The following is a 26,900-nucleotide window of genomic DNA, read 5'->3' as shown; positions in this document are numbered from 1 at the left end:
TTCTAATGAGATATCGTTTTTTACATCCTGAATCCAAGCTTGTCTTTTATTTTCACAGCTTACTTTATTATTTTCTCTTAATATTTCATATAACTGAGTAATCCATCCTTTATCGTTGCAGTTTTGTAATGTCAGCTGTTCTAATGTTGACATTGGGGGCATTTTACCCAAATTCTTTGAATAGGAGAAAATAAAACTTCTAAGTTGCAAATATTTAAAAAAATGTTTCTGGGGTATGTGAAATTTTGCTACAAGTTTATCAAATGACATCAAGATATCATCTTCATATAAATCTGACACTCTAGAGACACCCTTATTCATCCATAATTTAAACCCCAAATCTTTTTTACCAGGGCAAAACTGGTCATTACCCCACAGAGGAGAGAAGCGGGAGAGATCTGGAAGATCCCCCAAAAATTTATGGGCTTCATACCAGATAGCAATAGTATTTTTAACAAATGGATTGTCTGTTCTTTTTATAAGTACTTTGAGTGGTGCTGAATATAAAAAACTATCGAGTGACAAGCCTTTTGTAGCTAACTTTTCCACCTGTAACCATGGTAAGTTTGATTGTTTAGAAAACCAAAACATCGCAGCTCTCAACTGAGCTGCCCAGTAATACCATAGAAAATTAGGCAACTGTAGCCCTCCTCTTTCATATGGCAAGTAAAGTAAAGAGAGTCTCAGTCTTGGCTTCCTATTACTCCAAATAAACCTAGAGAGAAGTCTTCTTAAATTTAGAAAAAACAAAGGAGGCGGAGGGAGGGGTATTGATTGGAAAACGTATAAGAATTTTGGCAGAATATTCATCTTGATCACATTTATTCTACCCATTAATGAAATAGGTAATGTCATCCAACGATTTGTCTCTTCAGATACTTTAGCCAGCAAAGGATTATAATTAGCCGGGCTAAGAAGGTTCAGTTTAGGAGTTATTTTAATTCCAAGATACTTAAATCCATTTACTGCATTTACAAATGGGTGAGACAGCTTTGGATTTAATCTATCTTGTTCATTAAGAAACATAATTGACGATTTATCTTTATTTATTTTAAATCCAGCAAAACTTCCAAATTGATCTATAGTTTCTAAGAGAGCTGGAATGGATTTTTCAAGTTTTGATAAAAATATAATAGCATCATCAGCATATAAAGCGATATGATGTTCTATATTTTCAGTAGATATACCCCAAATTGTAGGGTGTGACCTTATTGCTACTGCTAGGGGCTCCATAGCCAATACAAAAAGAAGAGGAGAAAGCGGCGAGCCCTGTCTGGATCCACGAGTAATTTTAAATGGGGGTGAGATTAGATTATTAGTAAGTACCATTGCAGATGAATCAATTAAAAGGATTTCCATCCAACGGCGGAAATAGTCACCGAATCCAAATCGAGCTAATACCTCCATTAAATATGGCCATTCCAGTCTATCAAATGCCTTTTCGGCATCGAGAGACAGAATAGCCAAATCTGGATCATCATTGCCCGCATGTACTAGGTTAAGTACTCTCCTAACATTATGGAACCCCTGACGGTTTTTAATAAACCCATTTTGATCTGGATGTATCAATTGGGGTAAAACCTCTTCAAGTCTCATTGCCAGTACCTTAGCAATGATTTTAGCATCTGAATTCAATAATGAAATTGGCCTATATGAGCCACACTCTATGGGTGGCTTTTCTGGTTTTAGAATAAGAGTGATCAAAGCACTTCTTAATGAAAGTGGCAGACAACCTTGTTGAAAGGCTTCCGTAAACATATCTAATAATGGTGAAATTAATTTCTCTTTAAATTCCTTATAAATGTCAATTGGAATTCCATCTGGGCCCGCCGCTTTATTACTATTCATACTGTTTATAGCATTAACAATTTCTTCAAATTCTAACTCCCTATCAAGGTCCAGTCTAGTCTCTTCCGAAATAGAGGGAATGTTCAATCCATCTAAAAAGATATTTTGATTAAAAGGGCTTGCAGGAAATTCTGATTGATATAGAGATTCATAAAATGACACAAAGATGTTATTAATTTCTCCTGGATCTGAAGTAATTTTCCCTTCACTATTCTTGATTTCATTAATGGTTCTTTCTGAAGCTAATTTCTTAAGCTGCCAGGCTAATAATTTACTAGGTTTCTCCCCCTGATCGTAAAAAGTTTGTCTCAATTTTAATATACTATTTTCGGCTTTTAATGAAGAGAGTTCCTCATATTCCGCTTTAAGGGCTAATAGTTTTTGTTTAAGTTTTTTAGAATTATCTATTTTTATCACTTTCTCTAAATCTCTTATTTCAGCATCCAAATTAATCATTTTTTGTTTAAATTTATTAAATTTAGAGCTGGTATAGCTAATCATTTGGCCCCTGATAAATGCCTTAAAGGCTTCCCACCTAATAATTGCAGAAGTCTGATCAGTATTTGTCGCAAAGTATAAATCAATTTGTGCACCAATAAATTTTATAAAGTCAGAATTCTGCAACCATCTATGATTTAGGCGCCAGTTAGGGGAGCCTTTATGTAATTTTGAATCTATATATAATAGTGACGTGGGGGAGTGATCTGACAAAACCGCGCTGTCATAAACACAACTGTCTATATTAGAAAATAAGGAGAGCGAAATTAAAAAATAATCTATTCGTGATGATGTCTTAGAAAGTGACGAAAAACAAGAAAACTCCTTTTTTAATGGATTCAGAGTTCTCCAGGGGTCACACAAATTTAAATCCTTAATGAATTGTTTAATTTTCCTCCTACTTTGAGAATGGGAGCCATCCACCCCTGAGGATCGGTCAAGCAGTGGGTCCAGGGTACAGTTAAAGTCACCTGCCATTATAACTGTTCCATGGAGTGAGGCAATCAATATGAAAAGCTTTTCAAAAAACACTGGATTATCTTCATTTGGGCCGTATATATTAACCAAGTTAATAACTTTACTCATAAATGTTCCCTGTACTATTAAGTATCTGCCCGCTTTGTCTGTAATACATTTATTTACTTTAAAGGGTACCGACTTGTGAATCAACAGCAATACCCCTCTAGAATGGGATGTGTAACACGAAGCCAAGACCTGACCAGGCCATCTTCTTTGTATTTTCGGTAGCTCTTCTTTGAGAAGATGAGTTTCTTGTAAAAATATTATTGAAGACTCCATTTGTTTAATCCGCGTCATAACCTGTTTGAGTTTAACTAATCGAATCATCCCTCTTACATTCCAGGAGGTGAGCTTAAGCTTAATTTGTGTGATTTTCTTTAACTCTAATTAGCATGTAAACTATTATATACACATATGAAAAACAAGTAAATTATAGATGCCGAAGTTATCCGCCGTATGTGCTCACTAAAGAAGCTAACATTGAAACTAGAACAAAACAGAAACATATATTCAAAGACCTGCCACGAACACCTTACATTAGCTGTCAACTCGAACATGACAGCTTGAGCCCTCCCCCTCCCCACTCTAACACTTTGGGATATAGATATGTCTCCACACTGATCCATCCTCAAGGAAGGAGCAATTAGACAACCTAAAAGCGCTAAACTGAGATACAAAAACAGAAAAAAAAAAAAAACCTACTAAAGGATACAGATTATGAGTAACTCCTGGCAACCTTTTAAGGATTATGAACCACCCGTTAAGAAAACACAAGAAAAGAAAAAATAAATAAAATAAGAGATAAACAAGTAACCAAAGTTACATCATCCAAAATGTCCTTCAGTATTGGGTAACCTTGCCAAGCATTTTAGCCTTCTCACCAAGTCCATTATAGTTCATCTGTGTTTTGTATTCCCTGAAGAAATTTTTCTGCATCCCACGGATCCTCAAATTCACGGGTCTGTCCATTCACTGTGACGCGCAGTTTAGCTGGGTAGACTATTCCGTATCTGAGATTCAATGATCTCAAGCGTTGTTTGATGTCGTCGAATCGCCTCCGTTGTCTAAGAACCTCTGCAGACAGATCCGGGAAGAACTTGATCTCCTGATCGCCGTACATGACTCGGCCTTTTTGTCTGGCCGCGCGCATCACTCGAACCACATCTTGGAAATTTAGAAACTTCATAATCATCACTCTGGGACGATCAGTGTTCTGTCTGCCTGGTAATCTGTGGGCTCTTTCAATAATGGGAGGTGTAGGGAAGATTGAGCGACCCAGCGTTTCACACAACCACTTTTCTAGAAAAGCCACCGCATCCGGGTTTTCAACCTTTTCGGGAAGATTAACCACCCTGAGATTCGATCGCCTCGAACGGTTCTCCAGATCATCAAGCTTACGTGAAAGAAAGGTAATACGCTTAGTGGCTTCCTCCAATTTGCTCTTTTCCGTGTTTACCACATCTTCCATGCTGCTGATGCGCTCTTCGGCCAAATCCATGCGTCCAGAAAATTCTCTTACGTCTTTCTTAACATCCTGTATCACGTTTAGGACGCCATCAATCTTTGTTGCAAAGTCATTTCTCATTAAATCCAATTTCTGGATTACATTCAGATTTTGACATGTATCGACACATGTTGCATCACTAACGTTAGTGCTTACGGAGCTTGAAGAGCTAGCAACGCTGCTAGCATCCCCATCATCGTCTAGCTTCACAACCGGAGAACTCACCAACTTAGTTTTATTTTTGCGTTTTTTGGACGGCATCGTTACCACAAACAGTCAATGAAGCACGTCAACCTTGTGTCGATGAAAATGAGGGTGATTTTTAAGTTTTAAACGATCCTTGCTGAACAAAATAATTAATTAATTATTAAAAAAACAAACAAACAAACAAACAAACCCAGAACGCAGTTTTTAAGAGAACCCCCATGAAACGTGATTGGGCTATAGTTTTGAGTAGCAATTGGGCGGGTTTTGTTGTAAAAACCTGGCAACCTTAGAAAAGATTTCTATTTTAAATAAATGCTGTTCTTTTTAATTTTTTAATTATCAAGGAATTCTGAAATATACTTAATGTAACTAAAAATATTCAGCACCACAACTGTTTGCAGCACTGATAATAAATCAGCATATTAGAATGATTTCTGAAGCACACAAACAGATGAAAAAAAAAACCTCACTAGGACTTTCAAGGAATTTCAAAGTCATCAGACCCAGCTATTGTCTTTTGCAATATGAGCATGTTGCATGTTGTTAATTTCTCACAAGCATCCCTTGGGGATTTAAACTGAGTTCTTAAGAAAATTCTTGCATGAGACAGCATTTCCAGGCTTGGCTATCCCAGTCCGTTGTACTGCTTCCCAAAATCCCAAAGGATGGCAGTCTGTTGCGCTGTGCTTTGGCTTTACTCTTCCAAGAAAATTGGCTCCTGCCCACAACCTTCTTGGCCCAAATAGCAGTTTTCTATGTAACATGAGAGCAAGGCCTGCACTGTAACATATCAACATTATTCTGTACCCCTCCATCCCACAGTATCGGCTCCACAAACAATCACAGAACTGCAATGTGGGCTGGATTACAACAGTCCCTCATTGTCATCATAATCATAAGGCATGAAGACAAAGAAGATGAGGCCTGTTGGGGTAAAAAACACTTCCTCTCATTTCTACAGTGCTGTTGTACCAAACACAGTTACTGAACTTACCAACCCAGGCTCACTGGAAACACATGCCCCTACGTACATTCTGCAACACCATAATTATGTACCTTACTGCACATTTTGCGGCAGTTTCAAAGTGTAATTGCCAGAGAGTGGTGCTAAAACACGTTCAATACGTGATCGTGACACGTTTTTATTATATTGGTACAGGCACGTGTCACACAGAGCTCAAAAATGGACTGGACAAAATTATTGGCACCTCGTCAAAATTGTAAGAAACAATAGCTTGTGCATGTGATGCAGGTGTGGGCAATATAGTAATCACACTTGCAACCAGTTAAAAATAAAAAAGTTCACTCAACCTTTGTGTTGTGTGTCACACTGAGCATGGAGAAAAGAAAGAAGTGTAAAGAGTTATCTGTGGATTTGAGAGAAAAAAATTGTGGAAAAACATGGACAATCTCAAGGCTACCAGAGATCTTAATGTTCCTGTGTCAACTGTGCACAATATCATCAAGAGGTTTACAGCTCATGGCACTGTAGCTAACCTCCCTGGACGTGGATGGAAGAGCAAAATTAATGAAGAATTGCAATGAAGGAGTGTTTGAATGGTGGATAAAGAACCCTGATTAATTTCCAAACAAATTCAAGCTGATCTGCAGACACAGGATACAACAGTGTCAGCGTCACCTTTTGAATGAAAAGGGATGCTATGGTAGGAGACCCAGGAGGACACCACTGCTGACACAAAGGCATAAAAAAGCAAGATTGGAGTTTGCCAAAACTTATGCGACAACTTAACGTAAATGTACTGTGGACAGATGAGACAAAAGTAGAGTTTTTTGGTAAAGGACGTCATGGCACTGTGAAAGAAGAAATGAGCCCTTTTAAAGAAAAGAACACAGTCCCTACAGTCAAACATGGTGGAGGTTCAAAGATGTTTTGGGGTTGCTTTGCTGCTTCTGGCACTGGATGCCTCGACTGTGTGAACGGTATCATGAAATCTGATGATTACCAAAGAATTTTGGGGCGCAACGTAGTGGCCAGTGACAGAAAGCTGCATTTTCACCAGAGGTCATGGGTCTTCCAGCAGGACAATGACCTGAAACACACTTCAAAAAGCACTCAGAAATAGTTACAAACAAAGCGTGGGAGAGTTCTGAAACAGCCAGCGATGAGTCCAGATCTGAATCTCATAGAACACCTGTGGAGAGGTCTCAAAACAGCAGTTGGGAGAAGGCATCCTTCAAATCTGAATGACCTGGAGCAGTTTGCAAAAGAAGAGTGGTCCAAAATTCCAGTAGAGAGGTGTAAGAAACTCATTCATGATTACAGGAAGCGACTGATTTCAGTTATTTTTTTCCAAAGGGTGTGCTACCAAATATTAAGTTAAGGGTGCCAATAATTTTGTCCAGTGCATATTTTGGATTCTGTGTGGAATTGTATCAGATTTGACTTTTCTTCTCTGTTTTTTTTTTTGTGCTGTTCCAATGCAAAAAAAAACAAACAAACAAAAAAATAAACATGAGTACCAAACATTTGCAACTGCAACAGTTTTCTGAGAAATGGGTTGCATTTTCTGACAGATTTGCAAGGGTGCCGATATTTTAGGACATGACCGTAGGTACATTTTTTTCAGTGTTGGAACTTACACTGTAGGAGTTAAGTATTTAGTTATCTTCACACAGCCAAGTTAAAGCTGCTCTTTACCTGCTCAAAATTAAGTGTAAAGGCAAAATGCAGCAAAAAGGCCAGCTAGATTATTGCTGCTGTTAACTATCATACAACTGTATTTGCTATGTAAATGCATTCATGCCACCTCTGAGCAGCATTAAACAGACTGTGTAAGGACACCTAAATACCACTTTTGCAGTGCAATTTTGATGGACGTTTTGTGTTGAGAGTGTTTACCATCACATATCAAAAATAAAATTCTCTGAAACAGTTAAGACTCATTTGCACTGAAGAACGCCTGGCCTACAGAGGAAAGGCTATGAGAAATCAATAACACAGATATCATCGGGGGGTATTCTGTGAATTACGGCATTATTATTAGATTAATGTTGAGTAATAGACTGTGTTGTAAGTTTATTGGCTCTCACAGAAATACACTTTCTGTGAACCAAAGGGAAGCCAGTTTACTGCCCTTATACCCAGAGCCACAACGCAGAGCATTATGCAGCCATCAAAAGCCTGCAGAAACTAACTTTTCTCATCAAATATTTACTTTACAAGGCCAGAGGCCACAAACCAACAGTGAAATGTGCCTAAACACAATTCTTTGGTGGCAAGACGTTTTATGAGGTAGAGTTATGAGGCAGGATCATTACGTTAGTGTTTCACAACAAATAATTATAATTGCATTGTAATAGAGCACTTATATATGTGTTATTACATTGTAATACCAAGTATTTTGTGGAAAAGACAAGAGGTTATCATGAGGAAAACATTCAAGAACATTCTGTCATCTATGTATACACTCCAGTCATACAGTTATTCATTTAGCATAATTGTCCAACTTTTATTACACTCTGAAGGCAGAAATGTGAAATCTTTTACGTCATTTTCAGACATTGTTGGCTCCCCTTAAATAAATGTCTCTACAATTTGACAAATTTAACACATTTAAGTATTTAAGTCGTGAAGTCATGTAATAAAGCTTTCTAACTATAATTATTGTAAAGATTAAAACTTTTGCATTAGTTTTACACATTGTTGTATAAATAAAATTTGATACATGCAAATGATTACAAAAACTCTTTTCATGACTTCTTACGAAATCTAATAAATTCTAAAGTCTAATAAAACGTTACAAAATGATTAAAATTTCTGAGCAAAAAATAAGCAAGACTTCACCTGTCATATTTATCATTGTGTTATACCTCCACAGTCCAAAATCTTTATAGGAAATGCTGTAGCGTGTGCCAAGAGTCCATATTTTCTTCATGATTTTTCAGGCACCAGGGGATTGACCTCATCACACCCCTCACATCTCCTCCCCTCCTGTCTGAAGAGTAGTCGTTGTAAAGGTAGAGTTACACAGAACCTGCAGGAAAATATGAAGCTTTAGTTTTCTCATGTATTACCACTTAAATCAAAATTTCATACATGTGGTTCCCATTACTCACGAATTGTTGGCCGCGCTCGCTTGAGAGATTCTGTTTCTTCTTCTTAACCTCTTCGACTGCGCACTTTCTCATGTGCAGGAACAGAACTTCGGAGGAAACTACAATTGTCGTGAAGCAGCTGCAGCAAAACGACATTTTTGTGGATTCACAGTCTTGTTGAACAGAACGAGGAGGCTGAATTGGTGCTTAGTGAGATTACGGAGGGTATAAAGAGTTTTCCAGCAACCATCAAAGCAGGGAAACACCTGAGGAAATACACACACAGACATTAGCAACCCAAAACAGGGCACAGAGAGGTCCAGCTGACCTAGTATTGCCTACACAGCTGTGCTTGCACACACAAACACAGCAGTCCAGCGCTGTTTCATCTTCATTTAGCATGATTCAGCAGGGAAAGGAGATGATTTGAAAGGAAAGGAAGAGAATGCAGTTAAACAATAACATCCACTGAACTAAACTGAGAAAATCTATTCCATACACCTAAACTAAGTGTTTACAAAACAACCAAATTATTACTATTAAAAGGATAGTTCAGCCAGAAAGGAATATTCTGTTATTAATTACTCTCAATAATGTCGGCAGATGGTGATGTGGGAGAGAAGGATTGTTGAAAAAATCCACTATTTTTGTTTTCTTCGCATGCAAAAAGTGTTCTCGTAGCTTCATAACATTTCAGTTGAAACATTAATTATTTTACAGATGTCCTTCTGGCTCTGGGAATATTTCAGTTGCATTGCTGTCTATGCAGGGTCAGAAAGCTCTCGAATTTCAACAAGAATATCTTAAATTGTGTTCCTAAGTTGAATGAAGGTCATCAGACATGAGGGTGAACTGTAATTTTCTGAATTATTAATACAATTTAAAATATCTTTCTTTTAAAATATATTTTAAAGTGTAATTTATTACTTTCAGCATCATTACTCCAGTCTTCAGTGTCACATGATCCTTCAGAAATCATTCTAATATGCTGAGTTACTGATTAAGAAAAATGTATTATTACAGTGTTAAAAACAGTTGGCTCTTAATACTTTTGTGGAATAGAAAGTTCAAAAGCGTTTATTGGAAACAGAAATCTTTTGGAACAATGTAAAATTCCCAACTTTCAGCTTTGATCATTTTAATGCATATTCTGATGCTTGTATGTTTAAAGTTTGAGATTCTCCTTTGGTTCTCTCCTGTGTTCTAGACTCAAAATCTTTAAAGGTGACCTATTATGCCCCTTTTTACAAGACAAAATATAAGTCCCAGGTATCCCCAGAATGTGTCTGTGAAGTTTCAGCTCAAAATACCTCACAGATCATTTTGAAAAAGCCTATTTTGAGTGAAAGCAGAAACACGCTGCTTTTGTGCATGTCTCTTTAAATGCAAATGAGCTGCTTTTCCCGCCCTTTTCCAGAATAGGGCTGTGCCTTTACAGATATACCTCAGATATTCCTCCATTTGGTTTTGATTATCATGTCTATCGCATTGAAAACAGGCGCCCACATAAAGCGTCATGTGAGTACTCAAGTTCTCTTTCATGTCTTATTGCTCTTAAACCGCCAGATACACACAAGTTTATGTTAAAAACACACACAAGTTACAAAGACAGTCAGTTATATCTGTGAAGGTAAACAGCTGGGAAATAAATTGCATGTTTATATTAGATCTGTGTGGCAGCAGCGTAATATACAGTAAATAAATCAATAAATCCACTGCCCTCTTGTCTCCTCTGAGTCTGGGACTCTAAATAGTGTTCTGTGCTCATCTCTGCAGCTAAAGACAGGACAGTTAGCATGCTTTGCTTGAAATTTTGCCATGGCATTAGAAATGGTACACTGCTGTTGCTTGCAAAAAAAGAATGGTGGCGCCGTGGGTGGAAACGTGCAAATTAAGGGGAGGTAATATTATAATAAGATGCCCTGACCACATCACGGGAGAGTGAAATCTGAGCGGCTTATTTCATCATAAGCTTGCAACGAAAGGCTTACCAAAAGAAATTTACTGGGTTGTCCTTTTTCACATTTTCTGGGTTGGTAAATGCACCAGGGATCCAATTATAGCACTTAAACATGAAAAATATGTCACCTTTAAAATGAGCTAATGCAACACAATTCCTGAACATTTTAATTCACTGCATTGGTTTCATAGTGTACAGCCAATTTAAACTTGATGTTTATTTAATCCATTTACATTAGGATTTTATGAGCTATTTTATAACTTTTTATTAACCAAAACTGGACAAGAATCCAGATCCAGACCAACACAGATGTTGAAAATTGATTTGAAAATGATGTGTACCAGGAAAAAAAGAAGCGCCAAAAATCTGTTTGTGTGTAATGGTATTACAGCCATAGACCACAACCACCTACACTGTATTTGTGTTTGCAGTGTGTACATCTGTTTCTTTTGAATTAAATGTGATTAAGGTCATCAAGTCGTGGCTCTTTTGTGTCTGTCTCCAGGCTTCCTGGCATTTACTCGTTTTCTGTAGAACCCGAACAAACCCCAAATCCTCAGAGCTGCTTTCACAAGAATGTCTAGCTTTGTTATACAATTCACAAGAAGTTCACTGGAAGATTGCTAAGCTAGAGATGTTAATAAACAACCTCTTTTATGGTTACATTTATTCATTCTTCCAGATGGCGTTTCTGTAACACAGCACTTTACACCAATTCAAACTCCAGCTGGCATTATGGAAGCAGATGGTAGTGATGTATTGGATTATCAGATAGACAGCTGCTCTAATGCTTCTGGCTTTGGTCACATTATAATGTACCTGAATTAATAACTCCCTAGCACAACACTGCGAATGCCAATTTTATTTCAAGATTAAATGAGTTTGATCTGCTCCAACACACAGTGAACTTCTAGAAAGAGCAAGGGAATAGTTCTCCCAAAAATTACTCACCCTCAGGCTATCCAAGATGTAGATGAGTTTGTTTCTTCATTGGAATGAATTTGAAGAACTTTAGCATTACATCACTTGCTCACCAAAGGATCCTCTGCAGTAAATGGGTGCCGTCAGCATTTGAGCCCAAACAGATGATAAAACAGATGTTTAGACTCTGACGGCACCCATTCACTGCAGAGGATCTATTGGTGAGCAAGTGATGTAATGGTACTTTTTTTCCAAATCTGTTTTGTTGATCTACATCTTGGATGGCCTGAAGGTGAGCACATTTTCAACAAATTTTCATTTTGGGGTGAATTATTTTATCAAGGCTTCGTTAGCATGCATGCAAGTTCTTCCAAAAGATTCATCTTAATTATTTTGCCTCCTAAAATACCTTGATTTTGCCTAACTGTAAGGCAGGATTGCATGTAGAGTTAAGACTGAATCTTTTGAGGTTTTCCGGATGACGGTTCTTTGATTAAATACTCCGGAGCTGCTTGTTAGTAGATGTTGTTTTAGGACAATGTTATTTTACTGCTGGATCAAACAGTTTGTGATTCTAGTGTTAGATGAAAGACTGAATCCCATCTCTTTACACAGTGGAACAACAGAACACGCTGTCCTGGATACAGGCTGTGTTTGTGTTAGTGTCTGTGCAGACTGCCAATCTGATAATAGTGTAGTTTTCTTTGTTTTAATCCCTCAGGTACCTTTATAGGAAGTAAAGAGAATGATGGAGTTAGATGCTCTCAGAAAAACCAAACAAAATGCACACTTCACCTATAGCTTAAAAGCATCTAGGGAGACCAGAGAATAGAAAAAAACATGAATAGACTGAGACAGAGTAAACAGAGAACAGTGACAGATGAGACTAGAAGGAGTTTGTGAAAAGTAAAAGTTGGTACGTGTACGTGTACGGCAGAAAAAAGTCATTATGGGTCTCTTGATTGCTATAGGCTCATTTTAAAATGAAAATGCAGCTAGATGGGGTTTGGTCTGGTCTTGTCTAATACGTGACACAATGTACATTTGCACTTTTCTGCCAAAAACCTACAACCCCAAATCAGAAAAAGTTGGGACAGTATGGAAAACGCAAATAAAAAAAGAAAGTAGTGATTTCTAAATTTACTTTGACTTGTATTTCATTGCAGACAATATGAACACAAAATATGTCATGTTTTGTCTGGTCAACTTCATTTCATTTGTAAATATACGTCCTTTCCTGTCATTCTGACCTGCAACACATTCGAAAAAAGGTTGGGACAGGAGCAATTTAGGGCTAGTAATCTGCTAAATTGGTTAAATAATGATGGGATTTCAAACAGGTCATGTCAACAGGTGATTGTAATTATGATTTGGTACAAAAGCAGCATCCAAGAAAGGTCTAGCCCTTTAGGAGCAAAGATGGGCAGAGGATCGCCAGTTTGCCAACAAATACGTGAGAAAATTATTGAAATGTTTAAAAACAATGTTCATCAAAGAAAGATAGGAAGACATTTGGATATTTCACCTTCAACAGTGCATAACATAATCAAAAGATTCAAGGAATCTGGAGGAATTTCAGTGCGTAAAGGACAAGGGCGCAAGCCTAAGCTGAACAACCGTGATCTCCGATCCCTCAGGTGGCACTGCATCAAGAATCGTCATTCATCTATAAGCGATATCACCACATGGGCTCAGGACTACTTTGGCAAACCTTTGTCAAGTACCACAATACGTAGTTACATCCACAAATGCCAGTTAAAACTGTACTGTGCCAAAAGGAAGACCTATGTTAACAGTGTCCAGAAGCGCCGTCGGCTTCTCTGGGCTCGGAGGCAACTGGGATGGACCATCACACAGTGGAAACATGTACTGTGGTCAGATAAGTCAGTATTTCAGGTATTTTTTGGAAGAAATGGACGCTGTGTGCTCCGGACCAAAGAAGAAAAGGATCATCCAGACTGTTACCAGCAACAAGTCCAAAAGCCAGGGTCTGTCATGGTATGGGGTTGTGTCAGTGCCCTTGGCAAAGGTAACTTGCACTTCTGTGATGGCACCATTAATGCTGGAAAGTACATAGAGATCTTGGAGCACAATATGCTGCCTTCAGGAAGACATCTTTTCCAGGGACGCCCATGCATATTTCAACAAGACAATGCAAAACCACATTCTGCACACATTACAAAGTCCTGGCTGCGGAGGAAGAGGATACAGGTACTTGACTGGCCTGCCTGCAGCCCCGACCTGTCTCCAATAGAGAATGTGTGGTGCATTTTAAAGCGCAAAATGTGACAACGAAGACCCCGTACTGTTGCCCACCTTAAGACTTGTTTGCAGGAAGAATGGGACAAAATTACACCTGAAACACTTCATCACTTGGTGTCTTCAGTCCGTAAACGTCTTGTGTTGTGAAAAGGAATGGCAACATTACAAAGTGGTAAATGCTTTACTGTTCCAACTTTTTTTGAAATGTGTTGCAAGAACCAAAATTGGCATACGTGTTTATTTTGAGAAAAAAAAATAAAACATCATGAGGAACACATTAAATAATGTGCTGTTGTATTGTCTGCAATGAAATACAAGTCAAAGTAAATTTAGAAATCACTACTTTCTTTTTTTATTTGCGTTTTCCATACTGTCCCAACTTTTTCTGATTTGAAGTTGTAAGTTTGAATCCACCTTAAATAGATAGCTCACCCAAAAATTAAAATTCTCATCTTATCAAATTTTTAAGAGTTTCTTTCTTCTGTTGAGCTTAAAAGAAGATATTTTGAAAAATATGGATTGCCAAACAGTTGATGGTCCCTGTTGACTTCCATAGAACGTAAAAAAAAGAATTAAAAATAAATAAAATATAAGTTTCAGTGTTTATGTTAATTTGGACATGCCCACGATGTTGCATGTTTCTTAGAATATATTTGACACATTGTAATGTAATAAATCGCTCTTTTCAGCAGATTGTACTTGCCTATTAAAGTGTAAAGCTAGCTGAAAGGAATTGCAACCATAAACAACTGCAATTTTTGAGGTGGTGACATAAGAAATAGAGGATTTCCTTTAACAGTGAATGACATGAGTGGTAAACCACCTGTTACTGTTCATTTTACTTGACAAACTCAGCCTACTCACAAACTCATTTGATTTTGCATCTCCACTGCTTCTGTGCTTTTTTTTTTTTTTTTTCCCTGTAGCAGACATATCTTTCCATTTCATTACTGTCAACATTGCTCCTATCTGTTTATCTCAGAACGTACAACTTTTTTTTTTTTAGAAGAGGTTGTAGGTTGAAATATACTTGAAAGTGACACCACAGTAAACATACAGTTGAGGTCAAAAGTTTACATACACCTTGCATAATCTACAAAATGTTAATTATTTTACCATAATTAACATTATGGTAAATCATACAAAATGCATGCTATTTTTTATTTAGTACTGACCTGAGTAAGATATTTCACAAGATGTTTACATATAGACCACAAGAGAAAATAATAGTTAAATTTATAAAAATGACCCCGTTCGAAAATGTTTACATGCACTGGATTCTTATTATTTTTATGTATTTATTTTTTTAGTGATAGTTGTCCATGAGTCCCTTATTTGTCCTGAACAGTTAAACTGCTGCTGTTCTTCAGAAAAATCCTTCAGGTCCCACAAATTTTTGATTTTTTAGCATTTTTGTGTATTTAAACCCTTTCTAACAATGACTGTATGGTTTTGAGATCCATCTTTTCACACTGAGGACAACTGAAGGACTCATATGCTCACTGATGCTTCAAATGGAAAAACGATGCATTAAGAGCCAAGGATGAAAACTTTTGAACAGAATGAAGATGAGTACGTTTTTCTTATTTTGCCTAAATATCTTTTCTTTTTTTTTGCATTTAGTCCTGCCCTTCAGAAGCTACAGTAGGTACTTACATGTTTCCCAGAAGACAAAATAAGTTTAAAATAATTTACCCTGATCTTCAAATTCAAAACGTTTTCACCCCCGGCTCTTCATGTATTGGGTTTCCTTTTGAAGCATTAGTGAGTGTTTGAACCATCTGTAATAGTTGCATATGAGTCCCTCAGTTGTCCTCAGTGTGAAAAGATGGATCTCAAAATCATACAGTCATTGTTGGAAAGGGTTCAAACACACAAAAATGCTGAAAAACCAAAAGAATTTGTGAGAACTGAAGGATTTTTCTGATTTTTTTTTTCAGCGGTCAGTTTAACTGTTCAAGACAAATGGACTCGGACAAATATCATGAAACAAAACCAAAAAAAACAAACAAACAAACAAAAAACAGTGGTGGATCATTTAGGTAACAACACAATATTAAGAATTAAGGGGATGCAAACTTTTGAACGGGGCCATTTTTATAAGTTCAACTACTATTTTCTCTTGTGGACTATATGTAAACGTTTTTTATGTGAAATATCTTATTCAGGTCAGTACTAAATAAAAAATAAAATAAAAAATTACATGCATTTTGTATGATCCACCTTATTTTGGTCAAATAATTAACATTTTGCAGATTCTGCAAGGTGTATGTAAACTTTTGACCTCAACTGTATTTTAGGGATGAATTACGTTGGAGAATTATTAGCAATTACATAGTAGTAGTAGTAGTAGTAGTAGTATATTCTAATAGTAAACAATAAAAAAGTTAAATCAATATAAAATTAATTATTTTACTCTGTTTTATTGACATAAAAACAATGAATTAATTAAATATACTAAGAAAAGTCTGTAAATACAGGGCCCAATGTGCCGTGTTAAAAATAATTTTCCATACTGATTTTTTCACAGATGTTTTATTGTATTTTGAATTGCGCATTGGATTGTTGGGTCTGCATGTCCTGGCAGAAAATTACCAGTACCTTTTCTGTTTTAATACAGATTTTTTCCCCCTTACAGTCTGGTATAAATCCTACTAGAATTGTTGTGGGCCTCCCTTGAGCTGTTGGCCTTTAGAATCACTCCCACCTTTCACCCCATTAACACTGACCCTGAAAAACAGCAACAAAGTAGCATCAGATCAACCATCCAGTTCAGGGATGAACCATTTATAGACATGTAAGAGGAGAGGAGTAGAGGGATATACAATGCCAACCTGAAAGTCTGACTTAAGTTCCTCTGCTTCAACCCGACATGGATTCCAAACCATTCTAAAATTCCCCCCAGCCAGCCCGCAGAGACAACTGACCACAATCAAGAGCTGTCCACTCACGCCTCAGGGATTCTGGGACACAGAACAGCAGCTCAATACAATTGCATGTTGTGTAACCATTACAAAATATGACACAGGAGTCAATGCTAACACACAGGCCACAGAGATTTCTGTATTGTCAAAGCCACAATTGCCAAACATTTAAAACTTTGTAAACTTGCCAATAATTGTAGTGGATGACAATTTTTAAAGCTCTTGTTTGCTTGCTCATATATAAGAACAATAGCGTGGTTTTTAGAAACGAAAACACTGAGAATAAGACCTCTTCTGCCTCTGCTTCTGCCTGCGAGCTAAAATTAAAGATTTTCTAGCTCATCAATCATCTCTATTGTATTTTCAAAGGCACAAAGCCATACCACATTTCTACTACCAGAGCTGAAAGTGCAAAATGCACATGCATGTTTGACTTGGAAAAAACAACAACTTTTGTCAGATTTTTCCTGTTGTAACACTGAACAGCCATTCTTCTCCATGTATATCCATAGAATTAACAGATTAAACACATAACTCACCCCCTCCCACATCCTCCAACACAATCTGTCATATAAATAACAACCTCACTTTCTTCACTGTCACACTTAAATTCAAACATATGGTCCAAAATTCAGCATTTCAAATGACTTGCATGGTTTACATTCATACAGCACTCAGAAAACCAGCATGAACATTTTAGAATAAACACAAAATGTGCCTTATATGGCAGAAGTTTGGAGAACGTCTTGAAGCTGCTCACTGGTCCACAGAAAAATTGTTAAGTTCACTAAAATACATCATTTGATACTTTATAATGACGTTTGACATATTTGCTTGAACACTGTTTTTCTGGTAATGAGAACTAATTACACTGTTCTGCACTGCGTTTTTATCAGCACTGTGTTTCAGTCATGGGTCACTTTGTATAGAGAACTTATGAAGTCATTTGATTAACCAGCTTTTTGCAATTAAGTCATCATATGGTATATTCATGCAAGAATTACTTACATAAACTATAAACGACAAAAGCAGAAATTATGAAAACGAATCCAAAAAGTAATAATAAACTATAATTGTATCTCAGTGATACTAAAATTCTATAAATAATATTCACAGCAGCTCTAAATTGTTGCATTAAAACAGTTGACAAAATTATAAAATGCTGAATTACATCACTTTGTGGACACTTTATGTAGTAACTTTATATCTGTGATACACAACATATTGTCAGTGACATACATATGACAAATCAATGTTATTAGTATCATTTCAATGGTAAAACAGGTCAACATATAGAACAGTTTTGGTGGAAAACGGGAATCCTCTACTATATCCGTAATATGACCTGATGTCAGTAAAGGGTCACTTTCACACAGCCCAGACAAGCCTGAATCCATATGCATTCTTGTGAAGCCTCCACTAACTGTTAGTATCCATCTTGGTTCAGAGACAGAAGGCTGCTGGATGCTGTTGACTGAGGATGTTTGGTATGATATCTACTCAAACACACACTGGGAAAACGTCTTTGATGTACGGCGTCTCTTTTGTCTTCACACCGTGTTTAAAGAGGTCCCCAAGACTCCGATCACTGGGTGAATCCAAAATGCCCCAGGACAAACCCACACAGACAAATACACTCCATGGGTTACAAAATTAAGCATCAAGGGAACTTTTTCCCCCGTGAATGTCTGCACTACAGGACAAAGACTGCCAAAGGAAACCTCAGAAAGCCAAATATTATTTGTTACCTGCAGTTTATTATTAATAATAAAAGAAAGAGACTGGCTAAAGCTCAACGATGAGGTCATTTTCCTTGGACTATGAGGATCATTAGCTCACATTCAGATGTAATGAAATGCAAACTCATTCTGCATGGAACAGGTAAATAAAAGAAAACAAGCAGAAAATCAAATTTAAGTAGGGAAAAATAGGAACAATTAAGGAGTGAAACTGGTCCCCCATTTTTAAAACAGCATCAAAGCTTCTCACTGCATCTGAAAACACATTTACAGCCACCTCATATCCATCAAAAGCCAACAGTCTATATAAGTCAATTATTCACAACATCAAACCCATTGTTACACAACCTATTACGCAATGCAGTGGTCTCAGCCAAAGACACTCAATACAGGGCTTCAGCTTTATAGTTATAGTCCTCGAGGCAGCTATAAAAAGCCTATCTGATTTAGCATCGATGTGTCATGGACTATATGCAGAGCTTGCGAGACAGAAACAGTGAGATGGATTTAATAATCAACTACTGATCAAAAACATCTGCTTTGACAAAGTGTGATGTAAAGCAATCAGTTCTTGAATTCAAATTAAGGTAGCAATAAGAATTCAGAATTGCCTTGATTTGGACACGGAGACAGAAGGATAGATAGACAGATAGATAGATAGACAGACAGACAGACAGACAGATAGATAGATAGATAGATAGATAGACAGATGGACGGACAGACAGATAAATGGACAGACAGACAGAATGACAGACAGGCAGACAGGCAGAACAACAGTAAGAACGACAGACAGAAAGACAGATAAAACAACAGACAAATAAAACAACAGAGAGAATAACAAACAAAAAGATAGAAAAACAACTGACAGACAGACAAAAAGATGGACAGACAGGTGGATTGGATAAACAGACAGAATAAACAGACAAAATGACTAGCAGACAGAAAGGTGGACAGATGAACAGACAGACAGACAGAAAGATGGATAGACAGACAGACAGACAGATAGATAGATAGATAGATAGATAGATAAGTAGACAGACAGACAGATAGACAGATGAACAGACATACAGAACAAACAAAAATACAGACAGACAAAACAATTGACAGACAAACAGAAAGCTGGACAGATAAAATAACTGACAGACAGGCAGAAAGATGGACAGACAGGTGGATAGACAGAACAACAGACAAAAAGACAGACAGACAAAATGACTAGCAGACAGACAGATAGGTGGACAGACAGACAGAAAGACAGACAGAACGACGGAGAGACAGGTGGATAGACAGACAGATAGAATGACAGACAAAATGACTGCCAGATAGGCAGATAGACAGACAGACAGACATGTGGATAAATGGATAGACAGGTGCATACATGAACAGACAGACAGATAAAAAGACAGAACAAACAAAAAGAACAAAGGAGAAGTCAGAACAAACAAAAAATCAGACAGACAAAATAACTGACAGACAGAAAGATGGAGAGACTGGTGGACAGACAGACAGAAAAAACGCCAGACAAAATGACTGCCAGACAGGCAGATAGATGGACAGACAGAACGGAAGAGAGAAAGACAGACAGACAGATAAAAGAACAGAGAGACAGAACAACAAACAAAAAGACAGGCAGACAAAATGACAGGGAAACATGAACAGAATAGAATGACAGACAGGCAGACAGAGAGAACAAACAACCGTCAGAACGACAGACAGAAAAAAAGACAGACAGACAGACAGATGGACAGACAGACGAGCAGGCAGACAGACAGAACAACAGACAGAATGACAGTTAACAGTTCTGTCTCTCAAATTCCAGTTCTACTTCCTGTGGGGTGCGATATATTTAGATCCAAATTATGCTAATTAACCTTATTTATCCATTCAGCAGTGTTCCAGCAATGGACCTCTTATCGCAGCCGCCGGAAATGTTTATTTCAAGTTGATTACGAATGTCATCTAAATAACTTTTACATGTCTATTCTCCGATCTCAAGTGCATAAATATATCCCTTCAGAACGCTATTGGATATGAATATCCAGCTGCCCAGGGGTCTCCACCCCCCACCACTAAATCCAAAAGCCTGCATATTGGCATGACAGAGTCAAACGGCAGGGCCTCTGAACTCCAGCGCTATTACTCATACTGTTACCCAAGCCCAGAATATTTCAACACCTCACAGGCATTAAACACACATGTACAATGACATGCACTTCCAGGGCAACGTAAGGCTTTACTCTCTTTTCTTTAATTCTACAACAAAGTGTCACTTTAAAGTAATGCATTCAGTCTCAGCCTAATAAAATGCCTTGACAAGTAAAAGGTCAAAGGAAGAGCTTGCTAATGTGTTCCCATGAAGAAAGCATCCTTCAAAGCAATTTTTACAAATAAAGAAATAGTAAAAATTGATAATACCAAAAATATAATATGTAAAATAACACGATATATATATATATATATATATATATAAACTCAGATGCCACAAACTCTCAGGCCATTCTGAAGAATAACAAGACTGATAGCTGTACATCCTGCTAGTGTACAGTTACCTTTAAGTGCCCTGTAACATACACACTCACACACACTCTTCCTCTCTAAAAGAGCCGGAGAACATTGCAGAAGGGATGTGGAAGACAGACTGGAATAATATGTGACATAATTAGCAGGGGAGGATAAACAGAGCTGCACCTGGTCTCTCTGCACAGCAGCCTTTCGCTGCATGCTTGCACTGGAGCTCTGGGATACGCTCATGCTTGGCTTTTAACCGGCCATTGAGGCTAAAGGAACCGAGCCACAATACACATGTAAGAGTTTGCGAGAGGTTAGTGGTGAGCTTTTGGTAAAATTGGGAAATCTGTGAGATGACTAAGCCAAATGCATCCATTCTGGAGGCCAAGCTTTGGCAGAACTAGCATGAAGTTGTGTTCAGAATCACGTGTCGAAGCAAGCATCCTTTGAATTCAATTTCTAATACAATAAAGCAAACAAATAAAAGTCTTGGCTTGTTTTGAAAAACGTTTGACGTTAATCTTTAAATGTCCAAAAATGGTGATTCAGCTGGGAAAATAATAAGCCATTATGTTTAATAAGATTCAGGTGGCTGGGGTGTAATTGTGAGAATGGTGGTAGGTGAGCGCAGACGTATCATTAAACTGTCTTTCTGTGCAGTCTGTGGCATGCTGGCATGAGCAGAACACAAGGTCTCATGGGGAGAGGGGTGAAATCAGAGTAAACACTTGGCATACCGCATCTATTGTGTATGTGCTGAAACATGTTCAGCTGGGATTGAATGATTACTCAATAAATGGGTGAACGGAGATAAATAGTTTTCATGGTTGTGGTTACCACTTTTGACTTTAAATTGTATAAGCCAAATATATGTGCAATGGTGTTTTTCTAGCTGTTAAGTTTAACATACAGTTTAAAAGTCATACAGTTTAATAATAATAATAATAATAATAAAATACAGTAAAACAGCAATATTTTGAAATATTTTGAACTTTAAAATAACCGTTTTCTATTAGAAAAATATTTGAAAATGTAATTTATATTTGTAATGGCAAAGCTGAATTTCTCCAGTCTTCAGTGTCGCACATTTCTTCAGAAATTATTTTGACATGCTGATTTGCTGTTCAAGAAACATTTATTATTATCACCAATGTTGAAAACGGTTGAATTACTTTTGAAATATCATTTCTTGTAACATTATAGACATCTTGATTATGTTAGATTACGTCATTAATTGATCTTTACCATACATCTCTGCCATATGTACATCAACTTGACATAGTCACCAGTAGTAAGCTACTACTAAATATACTGTAAAAACTTTAATTTGCTGTGAAGTTGCTTTGCAACGATATGTATCGTGAAAGGCGCTATACAAATAAATTTTTGAATTGAATTGAATTGAATCTTTACTGTCACATTTTATCAATTTAATGTGACCAAAGAGTTGCTGGTCCCTATTGACTTCCACAGTATGAAAATAAATCCATATCTTATTAAAATATATTATTTTATGTTCCACAGAAGTATAAACAAGGTTTGGAACAACCTAGAGGTGAGTAAATGACAGAATTAATAGACTCAAACTTTTGAATAGAAGCGCATGTGTAATGTATTTATAAGCCACTAAAACATGTAAAATTAAGTCCATAAAGTATGAAAAAAGATTTTTATTACTGATTTTTTGCAGATTTGCCAATATTTTTTCTTTCCTTGACAATAAACTGAATTTGTTAAAGGATTAGTTCACTTCCAGAAAGAAAAAAATCCTGATAATGTACTCACCCCCGTGTCATCCAAGATGTTTGTCTTTCTTTCTTCAGTTGAAAAGCAAATAAAGGAGAAGTCCACTTCCAAAATAAAGATTCACATATAATGTACTAACCCCGTTGTCATACAAGATGTTCATGTCTTTCTTTCTTCAGTCATAAAGAAATTATGTTTTTGTAAGAAAATATTTCAGCATTTTTTCTCCATAATGATTTTGACTTCCAAAATGCAGTTTAAATGTGGCTTAAAACGATCCCAAATGTGGTTGTAAACGATCCCAGCCGAGAAAGAAGGGTCTTGTCTAGCGAAACGATTGGTTATTTTTATAAAAATAATACAATTGATATACTTTTTAATGTCAAACGCTCGTTTTGTCTTACTCTGCCTGAACTGTTTTTTTTCCGCTTCATGACAGTTAGCATATGTCAAAAAACTCCCATTTCATGTTCCTCAACTTCAAAATCGTCCTATATCGCTGTTTTACCTTTTTTGTTAAGGGTGTTTGATCTTCTTTGCATGTTCACTTTGCGAAGACTGGGTCGGTACTTCTTCAGCGATGTAGGGGTCAGTACATTATATGTGAATCTTTGTTTTGGAAGTGGACTACTCCTTTAAGGTTTTTGAGGAAAACATTCCAGGATTTTTCTCCATATACTGGACTTCAGTGGGGATCAGTGGCTGAAGGTCCAAACTGCAGTTTCAATGCAGCTTCAAAGGGCTCTACACAATCCCAGCTGCGGAATAAAGGTCTTATCTAGTGAAACGATAGGTCATTTTCTAAAAAAAAAAAATAAATAAAAAAATAAATAAATAATTAAAATGTATATACTTTTTAACCACAAATGCTCAGCTTCATGCATTAAGTAGTCACACTGGAAAGCTTAGGTGGCTATACTGACCCAGTGTTTACAAAACGAATGTGCAAAGAAAGTCAAAGGCTTTTTACCAAAAATGTAAAACAACGATGTTGAACTATTTTCAAGTTGACCATGTGACCTTTCCAACGTGATTACATAACGTGTGAAGTCATGGATGTGCAATGCAGAGCTAGTGCAAGATGAGCATTTGTGGTTAAAAAGTATATTAATTTTATTTTACTTCATTTTATTTATTTATTTTTTTAGAAAATGACCATTTGTTTCACTAGATTAGACCCTTATTCCACAACTGGGATTGTGTAGAGCCCTTTGAAGCTGCATTGAAACTGCAATTTGGACCTTCAACCCATCAATCCCCATTGAAGTCCATTATATGGAGAAAAATCCTGGAATGTTTTCCTCAAAAACCTTAATTTTCCGACCAAATATTTATCCTTTAATAAATGAACAGTCTTACGATCAGGATTAGGATTTTATTCTGAAATTTAAGACAAGTGACCCAAAGAAGTCAATTTAGGTTTGACCAAGACCCACTTTCAGGATAGAGGTCATAGGATCAAGCTCCTTTCCCTTAATAAATATGTTCTCCAGCCAGTCTCAGACTAAAGGAAACAGGTGAGGGCATCGTTGTGCAATTAAAAGGCTTCCTAGGTAACGGGTTTAATGTGAGGCCTCCTGCTCCTGATGGATAACCCAATTCATTCCACCTAGAGATGTCATACTAGTCATAAATACAACAACAATAACCTGAACCAGATGCACGCCATCATTTCCAGTCATAAACCCCCAAAACTGAGCCCTGCCTGAGGTAAGACGGCTTGCCCTGTAGTCTTTGTAATTGGACCCATATCTCACTGATCATTTATGAGTGGCATTTGTAGCCACGCACATGTTTCTCGTTGTGTTTTCCGACAACGAATCTATAAGGGAACAATGAACACATCCGATTCAGGAATGAAGCGTGACCTCGACGGGGTTTCGAGAGTAATACAACGTGCCTCTTGCAGGACACCAATAAGTTTGGTGCCACTGACATTGTAATGGTGAGGCTGTTCCTGAAGACCTTTGTAACCAAGTGAGGTTGCTTTTGTTATGAGAAAGTGAAACATCAGGGACATATTTCTGAACTGTTTGTTCAGTGATGTTCATGCCCCTATACTTTTGTCCAATATTTCCCTTGGAGCCATCCCAGAGCTGGCTGAAAACCCTCAGCAGGCCCCATGCAGAGTAAAATTTAACAAAGGGAAAATCAGTTCATGTTCAGCTTGAGCTTTTCAAGGAGGAGGAAATAGTATGTTATCTGATGAACCTCAGGCATATGTTATGCTCTACTGTTTTGATTTTCATATATCTTTTTACAATGCTTTAAAGGAAGAGTTGACCCTAAAATGAAAATGATGGCATTTACTCACCCTCATGTCGTTCCAAACCTCAATTAATTTCTTTATGTTGAATATCAAAGAAGATTATGTTGAAGAATGCTGGTAATCATACAGTTGATGGTCACCATTGACTTCCATTGTATTTTTATTCCATACTATAGAAGTCAATGGAGATCAACAAATGTTTGGTTCTTCAAATTATCTTCTGTTCAATATAAGAAAGAAACGTATATAGGTTTGGAACGACGTGAGGGTGAGTTAACAATAACAACATTTCTTTAAAGGTATAGCTGACCCTAAAATGGAAATTATGACATTTACTCACCCTCATGTTATTTCAAACCTGTATGACAGGCATGACCTACTTTGAAAGACTTATTTTAAAAGATGTAGGTAAACAAAAAATCTTGATAAAAAAAAAAAAAAAAAATCTTTATACACTACTCAAAATATCTTCTTTTATGTTGCACAGAAGAAAGCAAGTCATAAAAGTTTGGAGCAACATGAGTAAATCATGACAAAAGTTTCATTTTTGTTTGAACTGTCTTTCAATATTTGTTAAGACTGAGTGCTACCAAATATTGAATGAATTAATTTAAAAATAACTGAAATTATTAATAATACCATAAATTACATAGGCACAACAATGTGCAAGAGATCCCATATTTATATATTTAGAATTACATTTCATTTTTATATTTTCAGTATTTCTTTTTTTAGTATTTTTCATATGTGCTTTTGTCATTCAGATTCTTATTTTCCTTTTGAGTTTTGAGTAATCTTAGTATATAAACTTATTTTCAGTTAGTTTCTGAGGCGACATTTCTAACTTTTACATTCCAATTTACGTTTTTTTTTTTTTATTTAATATTTATATTTTATTTTATTTCTGCTTAATAAATGAAAATGATTTTTTAAATTATTTTGAGGATGTGGGGGTATCATTCAACTATATATCCAACTCTGCAAACCAAAACACTATAGAGTATGATTATGGACGCCCGTTTACACCACTGAATAAGGAATTTAAAAAGTTAATGGTGACACTTTATATCACAATTCTAACTTTTTTTCTTGCAATTGCAAGCTAATGTCTTGGAATTTTGACTTTTTTTCTCAAAATTGTGAGATATAAACTCACAATTATAAGTTATAATGTCAGAATTGCCAAATATAAACTCATGATTTTAATAAATGAAGTCAGAATTGCATAATTGTGAGATATAAACTTGCATTAGTGAGTTATAATGTCCAATTCTGAGGGGGAAAATGAGACTGATATTTTCTCAGCAAGTTTATATCTCACAATTCTGACTTTATTACTCGCAATGCAGTTCTGAAAAAAAAAAAAAAAAAAATGGGAGTTTATATCTCACAATTTAGATTTTTTTCCTCAAAACTGAGTTTAAATCTCTTAATTCTGAGTTTTTCCTCGCAATTGCAAGTTTATATTACAAATCGGAGAAAAAAAGGTTAGAATTGCGAGTTTATATCTCACAATTTAGACTTTTTTTTTCTTAAAACTGAGTTTAAATCTCTTAATTCTGAGTTTTTCTCGCAATTGCAAGTTTATATTACAATTCTGAGAAAAAAAAGTTAGAATTGCGAGTTTATATCTCACAATTTAGACGTTTTTTTCCTCAAAATTGAGTTTAAATCTCTTAATTCTGAGTTTTTCTCGCAATTGCAAGTTTATATTACAATTCTGAAAAAAAAAAAAGTTAGACTTGCGAGTTTATATCTCACAATTTAGATTTTTTTCCTCAAAACTGAGTTTAAATCTCTTAATTCTGAGTTTTTCCTCACAATTGCAAGTTTATATTACAATTCTGAGAAAAAAAGGTTAGAATTGCGAGTTTATATCTCACAATTTAAACGTTTTTTTCCTTAAAATTGAGTTTAAATCTCTTAATTCTGAGTTTTTCTC

The 26,900-nt window shown here is 36.4% G+C and overlaps 2 long non-coding RNA genes across 2 annotated transcripts in view; both read right to left on the bottom strand.

Annotated features, from left to right (window-relative positions):
* Positions 1-7,941: 7,941 nt before the first annotated feature.
* Positions 7,942-26,900, bottom strand: part of LOC127183072 (uncharacterized) — a 46,526-nt gene continuing 27,567 nt past the window's right edge. The window contains exons 3-4 of the long non-coding RNA XR_007829993.1: positions 8,654-8,898; positions 7,942-8,571 (exon numbers count right to left, since the gene is read on the bottom strand). This is a non-coding gene — a long non-coding RNA (uncharacterized LOC127183072). The remainder of the gene's footprint in view (positions 8,572-8,653; positions 8,899-26,900) is intronic.
* Positions 16,383-20,423, bottom strand: LOC127183073 (uncharacterized). Its single transcript, XR_007829994.1, has 3 exons — positions 20,307-20,423; positions 16,610-16,738; positions 16,383-16,505 (listed from the first exon to the last, which is right to left on the bottom strand). It is a non-coding gene; the product is annotated as an uncharacterized LOC127183073 (long non-coding RNA).

The sequence above is a fragment of the Labeo rohita genome, chromosome 20 (genome assembly GCF_022985175.1).
Source record: "Labeo rohita strain BAU-BD-2019 chromosome 20, IGBB_LRoh.1.0, whole genome shotgun sequence".
Taxonomy (NCBI): Eukaryota; Metazoa; Chordata; class Actinopteri; order Cypriniformes; family Cyprinidae; genus Labeo; species Labeo rohita.
The sequence above is the reverse complement of the archived record's forward strand: the minus strand, read 5'-3'. Positions and strand labels throughout refer to the sequence as shown.